We start from the raw sequence: 14,402 nt of genomic DNA on the forward strand, positions 1-14,402 counted from the left end.
AGACAAAAATACTTCAAGCGTTTTACAACATAGCTAAAACAATGACCATTCCAATCTTAATCGAAGTATGTGGCCCAAATTGTTTCCAACTTCCGGAGACCCCCCACACATAACGCATAAGGGCGTTCACTTTTTTTTACCATTTTCATCTTATGGTCCCACTCATGGACAGAGGGAATCAAATCAGTACGCCTCCTTTGGAGCAAGAGTGATCTGGCTACTGCCATTGCAATGTATAACAATTTAACACATTTATCAGGAAGGAGAAGATCTGGGTCAAAACCTATAATTATTAACAAACCATTCACTTCTAATTGAATACTACATTCAGTTTCCAAGTGACAAAAGATATCCTCCTAGAGCCTCTGAATCCTAGGACATTGCAACATAATATGTGACCAGTTAGCTGTAGGATGATTGATACAGCGAAAACAGTGCGCCGATTGATTGGTATACATTTTAGAGAGAGAGAGAGGGGTTCGGTGGAGTTGCCATTTACTAAACAACAACATCCTTCGCCAATTCGCACCTCTTAATGTACTGAAATTAAGTTTATTAATAGCCGACCACATACTAACGGAAATTTCTAATTGTTCATGATTCATCCATTTTTTAATTGCCTTCTGTCCAAGACCCAGGCCCCTAACTAAGGCTAAACGCTTTTTCCATACCCCAGGTTTTTTGCCAGGCGTATCCTATAAAAGTTCAAGAACTAGCTGATGTTGTTTGCCAATTTGGGATTCATCTAATTCAGTAAGGAATTTAAGGAAGATGTTATATGACCCCAAAAGAATAAAATCATTACAAATCAATAGCGACATTTCAGTCATAGTCAACCATCTTCCATTTCTCGGGAAATCTGAGACTTTACGAAATCCAGCCGAGGCCCACTTTAATGTGAGATCTGAGGATTGTTTAATCCCTGCTAATGGCAAGAGGCCAGATAGTGAAGTGGCTGAATTAATTACAGGGATGGAATATCTTTTATAGAGAGCCTGACGTTTTTTAAAGAACCATTGAAGACACTTCTAACAAACCAGTTTAGGGGACTTGATGATTGACAAAGGGGAGTGGATCTGACTTTCCTTAAACATTAGATTCATAAAACTATTGATAAAAATGTTTGATTGTTGTTGAGACTGGAATCTAGATAAATATTGTGCAAAATAAGCATAGTAATAGTCCCTGAGATTCGGAAGAGCTAAGCCTTCCTGTTCCGACTCTTCATATAAAGTGCTAAGTGCAATTTGTGGTGATTTTTTTGCCCAAAGGAAGTCTGTAAACATAGACTCTACTTGGGTAAATAAAGGAGCCTGATAAAATGTAGGGGATAGTCGAAAACAGAAAGTTAAACAGAGGAAGGACCGACACCTTAATCAGGGCCACCCGGCCCAAAATAGATAGTGGAAGAGAGTTCCAGCGTAGAAACAAGGCCTGAATTTTTCGTAGACGCGGTGCAAAATCCAGGTCACCGATACTTTCAGAAAAATAAACCGCTAGATATCTCTTAGGTTTGATGTTAACACAAGAAAGAATATCGGGGTGCAGATCCACGCCTGCTCCACCACATTGTAAAATTTCAGTTTTCTTTTTATTAATTCGATACCCACCTAAAACCTCAAAATCCTCGAAAACCTGAAAAACTTTAGCCTGAACCTCTATCTCTGGTTTAATAATAAGCATAATATCGTCAGCGTATAATTTCAATTTTGCCATTGATGGAATTGGTGGATGAATATCAGCGCAGTGTCTTATTGCTATCGCCAATGGTTCAATAAAAAAAGCTAATAGAACCGGCGATAAAGGGCACCCTTGCCTTGTGCCTCGTTTTACTTTAACCTGCCCGGGCACCGCAGTATTAATAATTACATTGGCTTCACCATTAAGATATAAATTATGGATCAGGGCCGTGATCTTTGAGGAAATACCAAAGTGGAGTAAAATCATAAACAAGTTCTCCCAAACAACAAGGTCAAAAGCCTTCTCGGCATCTAAAAGAAGGACTAATGCGGGTATCCTCTGAGTGTCAAAATAATCCAACGCCAAAATAATGTGTATTGGTGGCAAGCTGCCTACCAGCGATAAAACCATTCTGATCCGGATGGATCAAATGCGCGGCATATTGATTAAATCGAATAGATAACAGTTTAGTGACAATTTTATAATCGGAGTTTAATAACGTAATCGGCGGTAAGAGTTTGGGTCCTCACTCTTCTTGCCTTTTTTCAGGAAACTAACTATGTTACCTTGTCTAAAGGACTCAGGAATCGCCCCCCCCCCCCCCCCCTCCAACATAGAATTTGCTAAACAAAGAAAAAAATCCGCAACTGAACTACCAAAAACTTTAAAAAACTCAGGTGGAAACCCATCCGGGCCACAGGCCTTACCATTTGGCAAATTCTTAATAACCACGACCAACTCTTCCATTGTGAAGGGGCTTGCCATAAATGTTTTTTCTATATCCGAAAGTGTCGGTAATCCGTTATTCTGCAGAAATCCTGTTAGAGAAGCAATATCTACAGTCTGTTGTTGACCATATATAGACCCATAATGCCGTAGCATTACATCACCGATTTTGACTGGGTCATCTGTGCAAAAGGCGGTTAAGGGGCATTTTAAGGCATTAATCTGATTAGAAGCAGCCTGCTCCCTAGCCTGCCAGGCCAAAAACCTACCCGTAAAATTACTTTCCTCATATGTTTTTTGACGATATTGTTGAAAAGAGGATTCACTTTGAGTGTAATAATTTACACTGAGTTCACGTTTAGCTTGATCCAGCTGGCGTTGGTTAAACACAGAAGGGTTGTTCAGAAATACAGAGTAAGACCTTTGAACCTTCTGCTCCAAGATTCTCTTATATTCCCTAACTTTTTTTATATTTTCAGCATCTTTTCCAATAATTAACCCCCGGATGAAGGCCTTGAGTGTGTCCCAAACCACATTTAATGGTGCAGACCCATAGTTTCATGATAGGAATTCCTTAATCTCCGTCCCGATAAAACCCACCCAATCCTCTTCATTAAAATATTGTCTATTCAGCGTCCATCTTTTAGGGGTTCTAGCGCAATCTCCTAATTGTAGTTCAAGCACCAACATAGCATGGTCTGAGAATCAGTTATATAGGAATCTCTGCTGGTTAAAGCACAATTTCCGAGAGACCAAAAATAAGTCAATGCCTGAAGAGGTATGAAATCTACCCGACCAACAAGTATACGCTATTTTAGTTGGAAAGGCCACACGCCATGGATCCTGTAGGTCCAAGGTTGCTCCATAATGTTGCATGATTCTTAAAGTTTTGGGTTTTAATTGTTTTTTAGCCGGCATTGAGGAGTCAATTTTAGGATTCATTGCAACATTAAAATCTCCCCCCGGAATCAACTCGCCTGGAGCTTGAATTAGGGACTGAAAGCGATCCTCATACACTTTTGGATTGTCCTCTACTGGGGCATATATACTGACGAAGGTTATCGGTCTCTGTCTCTGTCTAGAAGTGCAGGTAATGAATAATGCACTAATCAGATCGAATAGTGTCCCCCTTAGCACAGCCGAGTGGCAATGAAGTTGCAAAGGATAAACTAAGTTCTCCACAAGATTTCAAAAATGTTCCAACTCAAAAGTTTATTGAGAGAAAATTATTTCATTCCTCGTTGTATTCACGAGATATATGATTTGCCGAAGTAGATAAACCAAGGACTTGTGAATATTCTCAATGCATTTCGGGTATTAGTCTACCCTTCATCAGGAGAAGTCCTATGAAGATACAAAAGGAGAGATGTGTCGACCTGTTTTGTCAAGTACGAAAAATGTAAATAATAAAAACTCGTGAGTTAAAACCATAACCCGATGAGAACGAAAATGAGAATGCCGGTGGCAAGTATAAAATAGCTGATGTGAAGAACGGAATTGTGAAGTGAACGAAGGTGTGCCAAAGTATAAAGATGCCGGAAATGAAGTGTAACCTGATTGTGACCAACGGTGCTCCGAGAAAGTAAGGTGAATAAACGAACAGAATCACTGGTGCGTGAATAGAGTTAAAACTAACTCATTGTACCGCTAAACAGAAAACGTGCTGCACCTCAGTGCATTGTAATGAAACTTAATAACATGGACTAAACATACCTGTATGTTTTCTGTGATCTAGGTAATCAAAGTTTCCCCGCGTGCACAGGCAGCTAGCGTGCGTTCAAACAGCAAAACTTCGACGAGTGTGATGGTTAGTAAAAAGTGAAGAGGAGCCTACTGATATCGGAACTCAAGATTAGTAGAAAGTAAAGAGGAGCCTGCTGATATCGGAAGTCAGTATGGCAGCCATGTTGTAATGATTTAACTCGGAATACGAACATAATAATGTTAAAATAATGGACAGTCATAAATAAAAGTTGAAGAAAAGTATGCAATGTCAGAAATAAGAAAAACGAATAAGACTGAAAATAAATGAACCGAAAAGGCTGATCGGAAAGAATATGACGTGGCAGCCATATTGGGAAGGTAAAAATCAGTGAACTGAGGCTGAATAAAGTAAAATGGAGTTGAACGACATTAAAAAGGAATGAAAGGGCAAGAAGTGGAAAGAACAGATAGTCAAAGATAAAAAGCTAGACTTAAAAAATAATAAGTAGAGATAAAATGTGACAGACATATGTATATTAATGCTTAGGTAGGGAAGCAAACAATAAGCTCAGTCGTGTGAAAAAATAATAAAAATAAAAATAAAGTCAGATTAAACTGAAGGTAAAAATTCAAGGGGACAGGATACTCAGAGCAATGGTTACAGAAAGCAACTAAGTTCAACGCGGTCATTGAGTCCGTGTGGTGCCAAAGCATTCATTTTATAAATCCATGCAGTTTCTCTTTGGAGAAGGTATTTTCGGTTGTCTCTTCCTTCTTTGATAGGTACAATTTCGCATACCAAAAATCTCAATTGACTGATGTTGTGACTCTTGGCAAGAAAATGCATTTCTACCGTCGATTTGGTATTCTTGTTGCGGATAGTACTTTTATGTTCGGTCAGGCGAACTTTGATTTTTCTCTCAGTTTTACCTATGTAAACAAGGCCACAAGGGCATTTGAGCATGTATATTAGGTTCTTAGAATCACATGTCGCCGTAACATGTAGCTTGATGTTAAAACCTTGTGTAGGATGTTGAGTCAAATTTCCCTTAATGATGCTGTTGCAATGTGCACAATTGTGGCAGGGTATTGTGCCTTTGTGGGGTAAAGCTGAATCGTGAGGTGGGTAAAAACACAAGAGTTCCATCAAATTCTTGCTTCTTTCATATGCGAAAAGGGAACTTTCCACAAATATATCTTTAAAGTCAGGTTCAATCTGTAGCAATGGCCAGTGTCTCAAAATCGTTTTCTTGATATTAAAACTCTCAGTGGAAAATTTAGTAACCATAACTGATCTTGATGTCGGCTTCTTGCTGTCGCTGGTCTTTAGTAATTGTGATCTGGATTTAGATTGGACCCTTTCCAAAGAGGTGAGCAAGGTTTCTTTGGGATAACCTCGATCAAAGAAACGTTTTTCCATGACCAAGTTTTCTTGTGCCAATTGAGAAGGTTCAGAGATGGTTCTTTTAACTCTTAGAAATTGAGAATAAGGTAGGTGTTGCTTCAGAGAAGGCTGATGGAAGCTAGAGAAATGTAGCAGGTTGTTCCTGTCTGTATTCTTCCTATATAAAGTGGTTTCAATCCGGTCAGCCTTGATGTACAAAAGTACATCCAAATAGTTGATGGTATCTTTGTGGATGTTGTAAGTAAACTTCAAGCGGTCATTAATCCCATTGAGAACATCGATCGCTTCCATTAGCAGTAGTTCAGAACCTTTCCAAATTAAAAAAATGTCATCAATGTAACGTAAAAATAATGACATGTGTGATTTCCATTGTGTGTTATTGAGAATATGGTCGAGCTCAAATTTGTGCATGAACAATTGTGCGTAGCTGGGAGCTGCGCAATTGCCCATAGATGTGCCGTTCAATTGTAGGTAATACCTGTTGTTATGAACAAAATAGCTGTGGTAAAGTGTGAAGTGAAGTAACTCAAGTAAAAATACTTTGTGATCTTCAGAAATGGATGATTGTAACAGAAAAAATTCAATGGCTTCCATGCCAAGGTCATGCGGGATGGAAGTATATAATGACGTTACGTCGATGGTACAGAAGAGAGTGTTGATGTCCCATTTAATGTCCCTTACATAGGTTGACATTTTCTGTACCAAAGGTTGATGGTGTCTGTCGAGATACTTGCCTACGGGCTCGTGTAAGGAACCTCGGGTAGAGACGATCGGTCTCATGGGTGGATCGGTGAGACTTTTGTGAATTTTTGGCAGCATTCTTAAAGAGGGACGTGTCAGAAAGTTTTGGGTGAAGAATTGTTGTTCTTTCTCTCCAATGGTACCACAACGGATTGCTTTGTCCACGATGTCTTGTAAAGTCAATTGTATTTCAATGGTCGGATCTGTGTCAAGTTCAGAATATGTTGTGAGGTCTTGCACATGTTCTTCCAGTTTGAGTCTGTAATGATAAGAGTCCATTATGACTAATGTACCCCCTTTGTCGGCGTTGAGAAATGTAAGATTTGGATTGTCAGCCAAGTTCTGAAGAAGAGCTCTGTCTTTAACTGTCGGATTCCGATGAGTCGTTTTGTGTGGTTTAAAGATCCTCAATAAATCACGTTTAACAAGGGTTTCAAATGTATCAAGCACTTTGTGGCTAACAGGTGCCATGTAGGTGCTTTTGCTTTTCAAACCACCCAAGGTATTATCAGGTTGTGGTTGAGGGTCAGTAAGGACATTATCAAAAAAATGTCTGAGTCTCAATGAGCGCATAGAGCGATGAAAACTAACTTCAGTCTCCAATTGGTTGGAGGAGTAGGTAGGGACGAAAGAGGAACCTTTTTGAAGCAGTTTAACCTGTGACTAGTCAAGAGGCACAGAAGAAATGTTGATGACTAAGTTGTCCTGGTCAGTTATCGGTGACTTCTTGTGACTCTCTTGTCCAAAGATGGTGCCATTGGTCTGCCGTTTTTTGCCCCTCCTGGGTCTGCGTTGTCCGACTGACCTGTCCCTAAAAAAGGAACCGCAGTTGAAGAGGTTGAAGTGGACGTCGATGGTACTTCAGATACTGATGGCGATCCTGTCGAAGACTTATCCGTTTGAGTACTGGGTTTCGGTCTGTTCCTAATCGCTGGATGCTGGTGACGTATCTGTGTCAGAGGTTTTGCCAAAAGGTCTCCCAGCACCAACGACCACACTGATCTTTATCAAAATTGACAACCTCCACCTGGAATCTTTTACTTAAAAATATTGCTGTCCCTCTATGGGAAGCTGAGGACGAAGAAAATCCCCTATAAGCTGCCCAAGACCTGAACATGGAAAAGTCTGACAGCTTTGCAGCCAGTATATGGGTCTCTTGTAATAGGAGCACTGCCGGATTTTCTGTTTTAATCCACAATTCAATTGCCCGCATTTTCTTTTTATTATTAAGACCATTAAAGTTAAAAGAGACCACTTTCAACAATTCCTTACTGGCCATAATAAAGAGCAAACCAAAACTTAAACCACCTCAACAGCCTCCCACACACTATCTGACCCAGAGTCAAACTAATGAATGGATGTATAAAACCTGTACGAATTTGAGAAAAAGGACTTTATTTTTTCCCCTTATGCTCCCATCCCACCTCAAGACCCCTTCCCCCCAAATGTGGAAAACCCCCACCAACCACGCTAACCACATTTCACCCCCCATCTGACCTGGGTGTCATGTAATTACCCCCACGTGACCCTACCCCTGCCCCCCCAGCAATCCTTGATATTGTCAGTTATTAATTAAACATGCAGGCAAGCGCACACTATAAAAGTGGGACCCCCTATTGTGATCATATAACAGCTCGGCAACCAACCTGGCCTTCCAATGAAAGAGAGAAGAGAAGCCTTGCCCATCTAACCCCCCAATTTATGACAATAAAATTATCTTAAATCAAACTATTCCTTCTAAGCCCGGGAGCCCTACGAGATCTCTTTTAATAATTCCTGGGCTTCATCAAGGTCAGAAAACATAAAAAATGTGCCCTTAACTAAGACTCTCAACTTAGACTGTTCGGCGATAGATGCTTGAGCCCCGTTAGCTTTGAACAAGTGGAAAATCTTCATAAATTCCTTTCTCCTACGTGCCACCGCAGCAGTCATATCGGAAAAAATACGATATTTTACAGTTTCATTCACTGAAAACTGTCTCGGTTGGATTGCTTTTATCAGTATTCTATCTTTTACACGATAATCTGCGAAGTTTAGCAATATTGTCCGTGGCATCGTAGAATTGGGAAATGACGGGCAGGAACACGATGAGCCCTGGTGATGGTGATATCTCCTTCGAACTCAGGAAGAACCCTTTGTTTAATGAACGTGTTAACCCACTAAAAGGTTTGGGAGCCTTCGATGCCTTCCGGAATTCCAACTAACCGGAGATTAGACCTCCGGGAGTGGTTTCCCAGCTCCTGAAGTTTATTTTCCAGGAGGTTCTTTCTTTTGGCCGCCACTTTAGCTTCCCCCAATACTATAGTCATCTGGTCCTCTAAAACTGAGATCCTGGCTTCTGCCTCCTGGAGTTTGATTGGAAAGCTTGACATTGTCTCTTCAATATTACCTAATCGTTGATGAAGAAAGGCTAGTTCGATTTTCTGAGTTCTCTTCAGCTCACGGACTTCCTCCAGAATTAAATTCAACATGTCTTTGACACTCATCTGAAATTCGCCGGCTAACTCCGTATCTGAACTGGAGATATTATGAAGAGAGTCAGCAGTGGAAAAAGTGTTTCCTACTTTTATTCCTTCAGAAGACATCATGCCAGCTGGAGGTACCAGATCCTGCAGAAACACCCGAGGTTGTATCGGTGTCTTAACTTGGGGAATCATCGAAGTTCCGGGGACACTAGAGGCGGAGGCGGCCTGATCAATTATGTCTGATGTTTTTGGTTGCGCCAGTTGTCTCCCATTTTGAGAGGTTGGCGTAATTAAGGAGGTCATCACATCCTAGCTTAGATCTTGTCCCAAAGAAGTCTCCCTGATTGTAAGAAGATCAGCATTCGGGTTACATTGCGATTTTTCCTGACTATTAGGGGCCAAATCTATTACTGGTACTGGTGGTAGTACATCTCCTGAGGATTCCTTAGCAAGATTCGGGGCTGGGCTGGAGCCTGGAGAGGGAGATTTCAACGTAGCTTTTTTCAAGAATAATGCAAATTGTTTTGTCTCTTTTGCCTTTTTAGGACCCTCTGTCACCGAGTTATCCTGTAGAGATGTTGCTGGCATAGCTGTGGTTGCATTCTTATTTGCCATATCCACCCGTTCCGAAGATGCACCAGAGGGTAGATCCTCCTCTTCTGAGCTCTCAAAAGTGGCGTCAAGTCCAAACAGATTAGGAGCATTCTCTTTACAAGCCAGATGGGCTGCCTCTTTTGCTTCCTTGGCCTGGGCTCGGTGAGTTTTAACTTTGAGGCGGGCTGCGTTAACCAGTTTTCCCATTTTGGCCGCTTCAGTTACTTACAGCTCTCCCACTATATTTTGGAGACACTTGTAATTGTATGCTTCTTTTGTAAGTGTGCTCTCTCCCCGAGACCAGTCTCTGCACGCCCTAACCTCCAAAGCTCCCTTAACAAAGGGAAACCACCGGTGAAGCGTCCATTCGGTCTAACATGCACCAAGGAGACTCCTTGTAGAGGAGGGGAAAAAGAAGTAGAAGTCTATCCTGCTCTCCAATAGCAGCGGGCTGTAGAGATCGATTTTATTTTCCCTCCCCTGATCCCTTCACAGCCATAGGGGAGATACGGGAACCAACAGGAGACTCACAGCTTGCTACTTGCTACTTGTACCCGGCACTCAGCACTTGTGGATCAAAAGCGGCGGCCGCTGCTCAGGCTAACCTCCTTCTCCTCACCTGCACGGACGCCGTGTAAACCCGTAGCTGGTAATCCACAGCAGCCGCCTGGGGAGCCTTGCCGTCACGAGCGCCGAGGCATCAAGCAGGATTAAAAGCCCGGGTAGAGAACGCTCCGTAGCCATCCCAGAACTGCTATAAAATGTCGATAAGGAAAACCACAATCACTCGGCAGAGTTTACTGAGAACGCCAGCCTGCAGGACGCCAGAAACGAACCACCATTGCTGTGGGCGTGGCAGTGGTCACCTGTGGCTACTCGAAGGTGTGGTTCTCCGTTGCCATCTCTCCAGGTTTGCGTCACTTGTTTGATGCAAACTCAGTGCAAAATGGGTGTTAGTGTGGGTCTAAATGTGAGCAGGAATGAATATGAGTGGCGCAAATTTTGAAAAACAAATATGGGGTAAACTCCTGGGCGTGAATATGCCCCATAAATTTCAAAGATCACCAGCGGCCACTGATGCCAATTCTAACTGACGAGATTAGCCGAGTGACCTGAGCTGCCAACTTTGGAACTGGGGAACAAGGTTTGAAACCCAATGTCAGCTCAACATCCTGTGATCCTGGACAAATCGCTTACAGCCTGATTATGACTTTGGCAGTCTCACAGCAAGCCACCACACCAATGCTGTACTGTGAGACCGCCAAAGCGGGCCACGACACCAATGCCCTGCTGCGAGACCGCCAAAGTTGCCCACACACCACCCGCCAGGCACTGCAATGGGAGCACCACATTGCGTTCCTGCTCACCATGGACAGTGCAGTCCATGCCGTGCAGGAACAGTGGGTGCATATAGACCAGGTGGCACACCTTGTATCCCCCTGCATGTACCCCATGGCCCACAGGCAACAGGGGTTCCTGCAGGGGCCCCTTAATTTCCTCACTGCCATCCTTTTTATGGCTCACCACCATGAACAGAAGGGTGGTGAGGCAACTTCTAATATGCTTGGTAGTGCCATAGCGCCAGCTTATTGCTACCTCAGACTGCTGCGACACCGCTGCGGGATCATGGATCCCTGGCGGTTGCAGCGGTTCAGTGACAGTCCGACCGCCGCAGTTGTAATATTGCACACGGTCCTGCAGTGTGGCGGTCATTGTACCGCCACCGTGACTACAGCGATCCTATGGACCGACTCAGTCGTAATAAGGCCCTTATTCTCCCTGTGCCTAAAAAAACAAATCTGATTTTAGGTAATGTAATCTAGTGCTCATGTAAGGCACCCTGATGCATTTGGTCTGGGTTTGCTCTATAAAGAACTGCACAAATAAAAAATAACAGGTAGCCAGGAACATTTTACCCAGAGGATTGGGACTGCTGCAGGCTCTTGGTGCTGTCCATCCACCCCACCCCTATTTTGCCAGCATAATTTTGCATGTTCATATGTTATATTCAGCACTTGGTACTTTTAGAACCAAAACAACAAATTTCCCGCATCCCCCCCTTGCTATTGACAGAAAAGTCTGGACTGATGGATGGTCATTGCATTTAAAAAACTAAAAAACTCTTTCTTCACTTTTTTGCATTTATTTAGCACATATTACCACTCAAAGGAGTAGTATGCACTATATAAATGCAATTACAAATTAATACAATTTGAGATTTCTGTATCTTTGCTTGGAAGAAGAGGAAGATGTCAGAGATTGCCTTTAATGTGCAGATGCAGTCTCACACATCAGCATTGGGCAACCATTGTCACCCTTTAAAACAATGGGTGATCAGTAAAGCAGACTTGCACAATTAGAACCCCCACTGTGGATTTTTGTCCTGGATGTTGTGAATCACCTGTAATCCCCCCATCGCCTCCTTTGAGGAAACTATAAGATAGAAGATAAGTTGTCTGTCAGAGAAAAGAAAATGTATATTCCGACACACACTTCTCCAGCCGTACTTCGCCGAGGCTTTGCCGGGGACAAACACCCACCCAGCTTTAGCCTGGGCTATGGAACACGATGGCGGGGGGCTGAAGCCCTTTTAGCCCCATGGCCATGGTGCACCTGCCCTCTACTAACCAACCCTCCCCACACACATTCTGAGTGATCCCTGGCCACAGAAAACCATTCTTCTTAAACCAAAATTTTGAGTGGCTCGGATTATAATAGATGACGTTTTATAAAAGGTTTAATGTCAACCATGAGCCAAAAATATACCATGCAATACAGTCCCAAAGGCATTTTACCCCTCTAACATAATTATCAAGGTTTCAAATTATGAAGCACTAACTTAACAGATAAGTGCGCAGCAAGTAGAGGCGGGGGTGTCAATATGGAATACTGACCACAACCAGTTATAGGCTTCCTAGTTTTTACCACCGTCCCTGCACTCTGAAGCCCAACATATGACACCCCCTGCAGGCATATTTTCCTAACAAGCAGAGAAGGTCTGGTCACATGACCAGGCCTGTTTGAAAAGAAAAGTCCATACCCAATCAAAGGTAATCAAAGGCATGCTTACTTTTTCCCATCACCCCCACGCTCTAAAGGGAACATAGACTACGATTAACAGATGCAGTGGCCCAGCAAGCAAAGACGGTCAGGTGGCCACACATCTGCAGAAGAGCTGGTCACAACCATTCAAAGATCTTCATATTTATTCCCAACTCCCTGCATAAACATCCACTGGCATTCCATGGTATACTCACCCAAGCATTCCAGGCTAGGGACAGACAAGGAAAGTTTGGGTTGTTATTTTGGGCATAGAAGGTCCAGAACACCTTTCTCATATATACACAAACCATAACCCTCTCACAGGTGCACCAGGATTCAGCTGCCTAATCCCTATTAGCTCGTACTTAGCCATTGCTCATGTGGTAGAGATAGCTGAAAAAATGACAACTAAACCCCTGGACACTATTATCGTTACAGAAACCTGGTTCAGCTGAACTAACTCCTACATATTTGCTGTAGCCTTCAAAGACTACAGCAAAGAATAAGTCAACTGGCCGAACCACCCAGTTGTGAATTTCGCAGTCATCTACCCATCTTAACCTTGCATCGTGCAGTACTCCCTGACTTTCCAAGCCTTTTAACTTATCACTTAGCACTTTCGCCTGACCGCTAAACAGACCACCTCACCACACCTTGCCTATTGAAAACCAATCCCCCAACCAAGGGCATCATTACGATGCCAGTCAACAAGGAGTCGATGGCCCCGCTGCCCTTATTACAATGCAACCGCCTTCGCGGTGGTCGCAAAGTGTATATTTTCCATTGTGGCTAGGGCTGTGGGCTGGAGCACAAGCCGCAATAGAAAATGTACACTTTAAAACAATCCCTGCACCCTGAGGCAGGCACCATGCGGTGTTTGCAACATGGTGCAGGGATGTTTGGTGGGGCACCATAGGTGCCCCCCAGGCCACATTGTGAAGAGTGGGCCCCCAATATCGTTTTAAGACAGCCTTTCCATGTCAGAAAGGTCGCTATGGAATGGCTGTTGGAAACCAACATCATAATACCGATGGCGGAGCTGCTGTCATTAGGGGATTATGCAGTCATTCCGACGCTATCCCGTCGTAAAGCTTTGGACAGTCCCTCCACCTGCTGCCTTGGACCACACGCATTGTAATGCGTCGGTCGCCTCGCAGCACAGATGGCGGTCGGACCGCAACCGATGAGCCGTCAGTTGCACTCCGACCACCATCGTAATCGGGCCTTAAGTATTCATTAAGGTATATTCAACCGCATCAGAGTTGCCTTCACCACCCACACCAATTTATTCCTTGGCAGCTTTCACCAACCAAGAGACTTCTATCCAAAAGACCATTGAGGAGACCACCCTCAATCTTCTGCCTACATTACACCACACATCACACATCCAGCCCATAGCGATAGCAATATCCTGCATCACAGATATACATTGATGACCCGTGCCATATGCCACTCACCACGGTAGTTTGAATCTTAACCTCCAGTGTTTCGCTTAGTACCACCAAGGCCAACAAAACCCATGCACAGATTCTTCAAAAATTTCCTTCATGTTGACTCCCCAAGGACTTTTTAGTTCTTAAAGGGTGGTCAAGCCCCCCGCACTATAGGTTCTCAACACCATGTTCAAAACAATAACAGCTACATTGACAATTCAGTCCTTGAATGTGTGAGTGTGGTTTTGTGTCAAATTTAAATAACTAAGGTGCAACCTTTAAATTACCATCACTCAGTGGATCAGGACCCGTTTCCATGCCAATTTCACTCTCAGGTGATGGGTCTTTTCCACTGTATTTTGATCAAAAGAGCTATTTCATCTGTCACAAACAAATCTCAAATGCAATTCCAAATAATAGTCAATAATGAGAGTTGTTGTAAGTAGTTTTAAAGGGTTTTATTTTCTATTTAAAGTTTTAGTGAATTCTGATTCTATATTCAGTAGTCAAATATCAATCAGGTTACAGAAGGATAATAAAAAATATGAGTAAAACAGACCATATAAAAACAATGCATTCAGCATGCCAAAAAGGAAAGAATCCCTATTCCAA

The sequence above is a fragment of the Triturus cristatus genome, chromosome 2_2 (genome assembly GCF_964204655.1).
Source record: "Triturus cristatus chromosome 2_2, aTriCri1.1, whole genome shotgun sequence".
Taxonomy (NCBI): domain Eukaryota; kingdom Metazoa; phylum Chordata; class Amphibia; order Caudata; family Salamandridae; genus Triturus; species Triturus cristatus.